The sequence below is a fragment of the Sylvia atricapilla genome, chromosome 2, assembly GCF_009819655.1.
Source record: "Sylvia atricapilla isolate bSylAtr1 chromosome 2, bSylAtr1.pri, whole genome shotgun sequence".
Lineage (NCBI taxonomy): Eukaryota > Metazoa > Chordata > Aves > Passeriformes > Sylviidae > Sylvia > Sylvia atricapilla.
Window position 1 is genome coordinate 43,531,917 of NC_089141.1, and position 9,735 is coordinate 43,541,651.

The window sequence follows — 9,735 nt, forward strand, 5'->3', positions numbered from 1 at the left end:
GGTGAGCACTGTCCCATCATTTCTTCACCACTTCTAGTTGTCCCTGTCTGGTTTATGTGTGTGAGAACGGGCCTGGATCCAGTAAAATATTTAAGCATGTGCTTAACTCTGAGTACCTGATAAAGGAGAGGGCTTGGGAAGCACTGACACAAACACTCCTCTAAGTGCCCGTCAGTTATGTCCGAGAGCTCTTCCACCAAACTGGCTGCACAGGGGAGAGGAAGAATCAGTGCTATGATAGACAAAGTCTCTCACAAGAACAGAAGTAGGAGAAAGAAAGAGCAAAAGAAGCTCAAGTAGGAGGTAGCACATCCCTGTGTCAGCAGTTAGCCATGCCCTGGAAGAGCTGAGCACCGACCCTGCCACAATACCCACTATAAATGTGTCCATGTTTCTCGCAGCTGGAGGCAAGACCTTCTGAGTGAACCCTGCCCATTCAAGGAGAAAGTGTCTCCTACACATGTGAGATGCCTCCCAGCACCGTGTTAGCAGTGAATCTCATTTATGTGCTCTTCCTTTCTGTGCTGAAAGCATCTTTGGCACTGCTGCACAGATGTTTCCCAAAACCAGGCCTTGAAAATCTCCATTCCTTGTCTTCCTTGGGTCTGCAGCTTCCTTGATCTGCATAACCCACTGCACCTCCATGAGCCTGTTCGCTGCACATCTCATCCCCATCCACATAACATCTCCTGTACAGCACTACAGCAGGTGCCTCGGCAGAAACCAGGCAGAAGAAATACCACACATTTTCTTTGTGCAGTGTATCATCAAATAATCATTGAATTTGTAATTTGCTTTGTGAATTGTTATCACTAGTTTTTAAATGCCTGTTGTATTAATTTGTTTCTCTCAGTGTTATTGATGGAGTCCAGTCAATAAAACTGTGAAATGATTTTTCTCTCATTGTAACTGTGTCAGGAACTCCCACTTTAAATAAATCATGGTTAAATGCTGGAGAAACCTATTAAAAGAAAACAAACATCTATGTCAGGCCTTACCCACTTTTCCTGGTTCAAGAGAAGCTGACTCCTTTCACTCAGTTGGGCAGTTTAAGCTGATTAGTCACTTTTCCATTGAAAATTTGTAATTTTCATGTAATTTGTACTGTGTTAAGAACATTTGATAAATATCACCTGTGAAATTCTTCCCTGTTTGCAGATCTTCAGTGATTTTCTCTCTGTTTTATGCAGTTTGAATTAGTTTTGAACTAGCAAGAGAAAAATGCTTTAAAATCAAAGAAAGAGAATACTTTCCACATTAACTCTTTCTATGTTTTTGTGGTCTTTTGATGTAGCAAAACTGGACAATTCATATAAGGCATGCAAAGAGTTGTATATTAAAAATGCAATTCTACATTTGAAGAAATGTTGTTTGACAATGATTACACATATTTTCCTTCCAAACCATTTCATTTAATTGCATATACTATATTCCAGTGATTTAATAAAGTATGACTTTAGTTTCAGTATCCATCAAAACGTAAGATGTTTAATATAGAAGAGCTCCTTTAATCCCACTGAAGAAAAGCACTGGAGCAAACTCTTTGCCAAGAATACAGATACTCTCAAAAAAATATCTTTGAAACACTGTTGGAAATTTTGTCCTTAACCACTCTGAGTTATAATCATGTGAGCTGAATTCTGTTTGTTTTCTTAACTGAATGACCAAAGGCCTAAATACAGTGAATTTTAGAAGATTTTTTTAGCTATCACTGATTATTTTATAAACTTGGGAACAGTTTCCAAGAAGATGAGTAGTTTGAAAGCCTTTCTTTTTTCCTCAGTGTTTTGAGGTGTTCTGTGACCTGATGCCTTCTTCTATATTTTAAGTGACTTCATTTCCCAGCTGCTGCAATGAGCAGGGATAATGCTGGCCCTGTATACTCAGGATTTATCTCCCCAGTGTACTGCAATGCTATGTAAAGTTTCTCAAGTAGCTCTGTAGAGCTGTGTAAACATATTTGTCATCAGTAAAATAATTGAAAGGTGCTATATAAAACTAACCTCAAGTACATAAGGTACATGTGTGTATTACCAGGGTTCACACCACGTTATTGCAACTAAATTTCTGCGCTTGTGTTTGTTGTGGCTGTTTTTCTTTTGCCTTTCCCTCACAATAAACAGCATATCTTTACTTGGAGATTTTTGTATTACATAGATAACCATCTTCTGGGGCAAGAATCTTGCAGGCATTTAAAGCAGTGTGAACAAGCATTTGAGGTTATATATATCATAAATAATGAATTTAGAATGCAGAGAATTCATAAAACTCAAGCTATCAGAAGGCTTTGTCAGGTTAATGTTTAATTAAAAAAAGTGTTTTAATAAAAATTCCACATGCGGGGCTGGAGATGTTAGGTTATGAATAAGAAGACTTGAGGTTCTCAGAAGAATAACCAATAAAAAACATAGTGTATCAGCAGTGTTTCCTTTTCCAAACTTGGACAAATCATGTTAGGATAGATACAAATTATTTTCTCATGCTCTGCTTCTGATAAAAGTCATTACTGCAGCAGGCTGGGTGTGTTTTCTCCTTTTTCAGGGGTAAGACTGTGCAAACATAAAGCAGTATTTTTTCCATAGAGTCCTTTGGCGCAGCTCTCAGGCCAGTCCTACTGAGGGTGAGGTACTGTCTCAAGAATGGCTCTGCAGTCCTTTTATTGATGTCATACTGATAAAAAACAACCAAAAACCCCAAAACTGCCCAGCCAGCCAAAAAAACAACCCACAAATCCAGCTACAAACCCCAAACAGACAGCCTTGAATTTGTTCCAAAACTCACGTTCTTCCCAAATTTGCTGTGCTGTTTTGGGACAAAGTCACAAAATGCACTCTATCTGTTTCACACCCAGCACTTTGGAGACCTGTCCCACACTTGCTGGAGCAGATTTGGCTTTCTGAAGCCCAAGTAACCAGGGGAACTCAGTGACATGGGAGGTGAAACTCAGAGTGAGACAGGTTTGGGAGGCTCATGTGCAGCATGTGCATCTTCCCTGTTTTCCAGCAAGCTGGCTAGCTGCTGGCACTCCTTGAGCTGAGAGGTTTCTCACAGGCAGTAATACCAGAGCTGCTGTTGGTGCAGGGCTGAGGACAGGGCCCCTTGTGCCTTTGGACTGAGGTCACCCAAAGGGATGGTCACCTGGGTGCAGTCTGATCTCTGGAAGGGAATTAGGACACACATCTGCTGAAGCACCTGAGCTCCACCCATGTAACTGACACCTGGATCCTGTTTTTACCAACAAATACATAGCTTCAGAGAAAGGTGGGTGGAGAAGGCAAGAAAAGCATGTTCACAAAGTTGTGTAAGCTCACTCTGTGCACACCATGATAGTTGCAATATCAATTATGCTCCCCAGCTTCCAAGAAACAGCTGACCACAAGGATGAAACTTGTGTGGGAGGAAGAGGGAGCATGCTTGGCAGCTGGCCTCAGACACAGGAGTCGCTGCCACAGAAGGACAGGTTAGTAACTAACTGGACTTACTTGGAGCGCAGTGTAAGATTTCCCAGTTTCAGCCTCAGTTCCTTCCATGATAATAACTCTCAGAGGGAAAAAGGAGGGGACAACAGGGGGATTTTGCTCCCTGCTCAACTTTCACGTTTATAATGTACTCAGTTGCAATGAAGATGGGGATAAAACTGTTTTCTTCTATAGATCTGGGAGGACTGTAGTTGTGACTTGTATTTTCTCTGGTATTAAACTAACATGAGTATGTAATCCTAGATACCACTACTCTCAAAGGATATTGAGATGAGAGCTACAGTAACTCTGAGAAAAGGGAAGATTATTCCCCTTTTTCTGAATGTATTTTACGATTATCTAAAAATAATAGTAATATTTAAAAATACTGTACTTTTATGGTTTTACAAAGAGGAAACTTTAAACTTGGGGTGCCTTGGAAAAAACAGTATGTTAAACAGAGTTTTATGGCTGTTTAAAGATGTTTATGAGTTTAAAGACTGATTTTTCTTTTCCTTGGGCCTTTACATGCTGCTGATATAGAAAGAACAGTCATCAGTCATTTTTAGCTGCTGCTTTCATAAGTAGGAACCAATAAAACATTTTAGGTTGGACACATACATGTTATGTTTAGAACAACCACCCACTATCTACCATATGCTGTCACACTCTTCACGGAATGAAAAAGACTGAGTTTACCTACTTGTTTTTAAGGTGTTTTCTCTTTAGTGCCTTCTTCCACGCACTTAATTTATTTTAAAATTTACAAATGACAGACAGTATTTCTTTTTTAAAGCAGACTGAAACGCAGGAAGTCTGTGTTTCATGGTTATGGTATTGTAATGTTTCCAGATTTATATTTCCTACTTCATGAAGAAAGTTTGCTGAAATCGACCAAGCTCTACAACTAAATTGAAAATCTAGTACAAACTGCCTCATTATAGCATGTGAATGAGCTACAGAGTACCCAAGTGTCTGGGGCCCAATCCAACAAACCACTTTGGAGGCATGCAAAGAGTCCTGGAAAAAAAGGAGAAACTGTTGTGCAAGGCTGCAAATGTTTGCAGAACACATTGTAGGTATTTTTCAAGACTGGGCCAAAATGCTGATGACTTCACAAATTTGATAGTTACTGAAATAATACGAGATTCTTTATATCATGATCTTATCTACAGGTTATTTTGTAACAGCTAATACTTTCCATAAAGCTAAATCAATAATGAGGTCTATTAAAGAGCAGTAAACGGCCCAAAACTCAGGCTGTGCATAGTTTCATGTCTGGTGTGGTAGGGAGGGCTGAAATGCCTGTAAATCATGCTCCTCATGGTGGAGGAGGCCAGATCACACATGTCCTGGTGCTAACCTGGTCACTGGGAGTTTCGTCAGCCTTCCTTCCTGAGCCTAAGAAGACAGTTGGAAGACAGTTTTTGCTGAATCGCATCAATGTGCAGAACACTTTTGAGATGAGACTGACTTTCCCCTCTCCCAGATACCTTCTGCATTTCTAACTTGCCTCGTTGAAACATACCTGGTAAGCCTGAGGTACTCCCAGGCAATCTCCCCACTGCCTGGTAACCAGGACAGTTTTCCAATTTTATTCTCTGCCAATGTCTTTTTCTACACCTCTTATGCTCTTGCACTTTTGTCTCTGAGTATTTCGAGACACTATGCATACACATGAGCAGAACAATACAGATTTAACCACAGTCCTCAGAAAGGGGGTTAAACCACAGACTAATTTACAGCTGCTTGCTGCTGTGGGGACAAGGCGGAGGAGATGATGTGGCTTCAGCTGATGGAGAAAGCAGTCATACCCTGCACATGCAAGTCACTGCTTTTTGAAACAGTACTAGCCTCATGGAAAATGTTATTTATTGCTAAGCTTTCACAAAGGTTACTGTAATTATAGGCAGCAGGATCTATGGGGCAGGGTCTGTATCGACCCTGAGAAGCAACTAACGCCCTCTGAGATAATCTAAGCAATGCCACCCAGCTTCATCACACTGTCCAGTGAGTGTGCATCATGCTCCCATGCTCACTGAATCAGCTAGATATATAAAGAGAGTAATCTGAAGAGCAATAGCTGGGCAGTAAATCAGACAGTAGGGAAGAGAGTGCATTGCCTAGTTGTAAAATGGGATTTCTGTGAGGTGGTGGTTTTGGGAGAGCCTTTTAATTGATAGGCTGTATTTACTGGATCAGGTCAGCTCAGAGATAAGTTCTTACTGGTATAGTGCTTTATTGTGAAAGAGTGGTTGGTGTGATGCTTGTGATCTGCCATTCTTCAGGCTCAGGAAATACAAACCCTAACATAGCAGCAAAGGATGCCATTTACCAGTATAGCACATTTACTCCTCTAGCAGCAGTGCACCCATAATCATCAAAGACGTTTCCCACATCTATTCTCCAAGTGTTCACCACCCTTGCCTGGCCTAGATCTCTCCTAAAATGCCTCCCTTCTCATGTTGCTTACCAGGGGGAGGTATAAAACTGCTTGCTGTGGAGGCATCATGCTGGTCACACACCTTAAAACCGTAATGATATTTTGGTAATCTTTGGTTTTTCTTCCTTCATCAGCTAAATTGTTTATCAGTGTCACTAATTGCCTCATGTAAAATTGGGTTAAACACAGTGAGACAAGGACCAAATAATTTCTGATTCTTTTGTAAGGCTTAGTCCCGACACCTCTTAAAATAAAATTACCCACCATTCTTTTGCAGAAGAAGATTATTACAACTTCCAAAACACTGGTAAAGGATGGAAAGTGAAGGATGAAGTGCATTCAGTATTATCTAACATGGCCCTTCTGGATCTAGGAGTAAATAGAGCTTCCTTTCCTTTGCTCAGAGCTGCTGGAACCCATGGCTCCTTTACTAACAGTTGCTTGCAAACCAGCAGAGCCTCAGGATCCAGTGTTTCAAAAGTACCTAATCATGTATTTCCACCTTGCAATCTACCCATTAATATTTTAAGAAGCCCCTAGCAACACATTTTAAAGAGAAGCTGTGTCAAACTGTCATGGTGTCAATTCCTTTGCTGAATTCACTCTATATTCAAGCGGAGCACATCAGTACTGTATGTGAATTCTAAATCAGCATTAGGTGGTGGCTCATTCCTTGTGTAACCATTGCTCCCTACAGGCCTACTGCAAGGCATGTATTCTGGTTTTGGTACTGTCACAGAAGCGGCATTCAGGAGGTGTCCAGAATGGAGTCTCACCTGTGAATACTTTGAACATCACCATTCATTTTGTGGAGTCTGAGGAGAACACTACCCCTGTGAAATCAGAGCAGGCAACTATCACCTGTACAGTTTCTGTAGTGATCACTGTCCTTAGGCATTAGAATATTCCTATATTTCTAAATAGAGCCCTGCAAAGGGCCTTAGAACCAACCTGGCAAATAGCTACACAAGCACTGTGCATGCACATGGAGGCTGGGAATCATATCCTTATCACGTAGGTGAGGAAATGGGGAAAAATCTAGGTTGATAAATGAAAATAAGAGCGAACATGAGGACAAAGATTTATGGAGAATAGATGTTCCAGCTCCAGGCATAATGCATGTTTGTTCTAAAGCAACAAATCCACAGAGTAATTAGAAAATGTAAAGCACAGTATAAATGCTAAGGGATATTTGTCCCGATGATTTATACTTATATAACATTTCCCTCCAATTAAATTTACAGCCATTTAGCTGTACCTATATTTTTGATCTGTTAGTTTTGTAAGAGTAATGCACTCAGTCCCATTAAGGAGAAATGAGCCAGATAAGGGAACTCCTGGATGGGATTGTGGACAGGCAATTCTGCAGCTTTAGGCTTTATTCTCACAGGATTTACAGGCAAGTGGGAATATTGAGGGGGAGAAAAAAAAATCTGGCATTGTTGCAAGAATAGTTTGGAGCTCATCAGACAATCTATGCATATTTTCACAAATATTTGGAAGGGGGATGGGGTGGGGAGAGAAAAGTACATAATTTAGACCTGCAAAGAGGCATGTTTAACTTGCACTCTACTCTGACCACTTACATGGAACTTTACTCCCCTCCACTCTCTAAACACAGATAATTGCCATGGCAACCACTGTATTTCAAGACTCTTACACATATACTCGCACCTTTCTTAAAGAAACACAGAGCACAACAACGTGGGATCGACATAGTAAATCACTGGGCTGTTTTTTATTTGTTGTTAGCCAACTGTCAGGATTTAGTGAAGAGCTGAAGGCTTTCAAACTGTATCGGTTTCAGGCCAAACCCAGGAGATGTTTAGACAGACACTTTGACATCTTTACTAAAAAATTGGATGTTGTTTGGTAACTCTGGGCAAAGGAATGACTGATGATCTCTCTGGGTGCAGGGTGAGAAGATTCCTGAGCTAGGGAAGGAGATTAAGGGCCTAATACTGAAAACCAAGGAGCCACCTTTGGGATTAAACACTAATTTATCAGAGCAAGGACCTGTGACACTCAAGAAGTCCTTGGGAACACAGTAACTTTCAACATTGCCAGACCTGGAAGGTAAATGCGCTGGATGATTGTCATCAGCTCCATTGCTACTTGCTTTTTTCAAGTTTTTTATTCTAGCAGCCCTAAAGAAATACAGACCCAGCCTCCTAAGTGCTGTGCAAACACAGGGCAGGAAAACCCCTCTGCCTCCAGAGCTAACAATACAGCCTGCTCGGAGAAGCACCCCAGCCTGTCACACCTGGGTGTGCAAAGGGCAGGGAGCGGGAGAGGTGCCGGCTGTGAGGCAGGTGCAGAGCCAGCGTGTCAGCACCAGCCCTGTCCTTGCCCTCTGCTGCCTCTCCCCAAGGGTTTCCTTGTTTACTTCAAGTGTCTGACGTGGGTCCAGGAAAGTGGCACCTGAGGGAAGGTGCCAGGCCTTTGACCAGAGGGCAGCATCCAATGTGCAGGTATAAACATCATCGGTTGTTTTCCTCCAGTTACTGTTGATTAGCAAATCAGGAAGTAAGAAGAAAGGATCAGTGTTTCGTTTGGGAGTGGAACATGCTTTATGTTTTGTTGGGTGTTTTTTTTTTTCTTCTTGTGTGTGTGTGTTAATGATCTTAATCTCAGTGTTTGCAGTCTGGACTTCTACCTCAGCTGGTTCTCACGTACTTGATGAAGCATTACTAGACGGCATTGTGAGGATGTGAACTTTCAAGGAAGGTCTGAAATATTTGAAAGAAGCAATATCTAAAACAAGTTTGTGTGGCTAAAGTGCAATTAAGCCCTGAATAATTAAGTATTGCTATAACTCAAGATAGCACCCCTTCTCCCTCCCTTTCAAAGGAATTCTCTGTCTGGGAGTAGGGACAATAATTTGCCCAGATGACATGTTGATTGTGGCTTTTTTTTGGGAGATTCTTTCCTTCCACCTCTGAAGTACAGCTCATCCCCCTTTGGCCTTTGGTATTTGTAATAAATTTCAGGAGTTTGCTCTGAACTGGAAGTCTTCGCAGCAATTTCAGTCTGTTAAACCATTTATATTTAGTTTCCACAGAAAGATACTTGCACAAAATAATAAAACCTTCCATGGAGATTGTGATCATATAGGAATCCTGCTGACACAAGTGTTCCCTTTTTTTGCAGTTCTGGAAAACTCTGCTTAATTTAAGCACCTCCATAGACATCTAAGAGCTGGTCACGTTAAACAGGAGAAGGAATTCAGGGTCCTTTTTTCAAACATTCCCTGGAATCTGCTCATTCACAGGTGACCGTGTAAAACAGGGCTACCCTGAACAAGAAAAAACCTTGTACCCCATTCCCTGAAAACCGATGATAAACTTTTCCATTTCAGCTGCCTCACAAAAGAGCGAAGATGAGAGACAGTTCATTAAAAACCGAAGTACAGAAAGATTTGCCTTCTTTATTTACTTACTCATTTTTATATACCAGAATTTAGACCTTGATTTTTCGTTAGAGAGTTCGACAGAAATCTTCCATGATTGCCACTATTGAAATAACATCACAGGTGGATGTTGTAGCACTTGAAGTCAGTTTTGGAAGAAACGACAATCTTCATAGTTTAGTGAGAGTTATCCCTTAAGGGGGCACATCTTCAGGATATGAATTTTGTTTCTTTCGAAGAAAAGGAATGCAATGTTTGTATTTTCTGGTGAGGGTTTATCCTTCTGTGATCCAGTTGGATGGCAATACCAAAGAACAATGCTAACACAGGGAGGTCACTGTCTGCTCTTCCTGCACTGCTGACAAGGAGGAGAAACGGGCTGCACTGGAGATGTTGGTGCCGGCTGTGCTTGGGGTGGAGCTCCC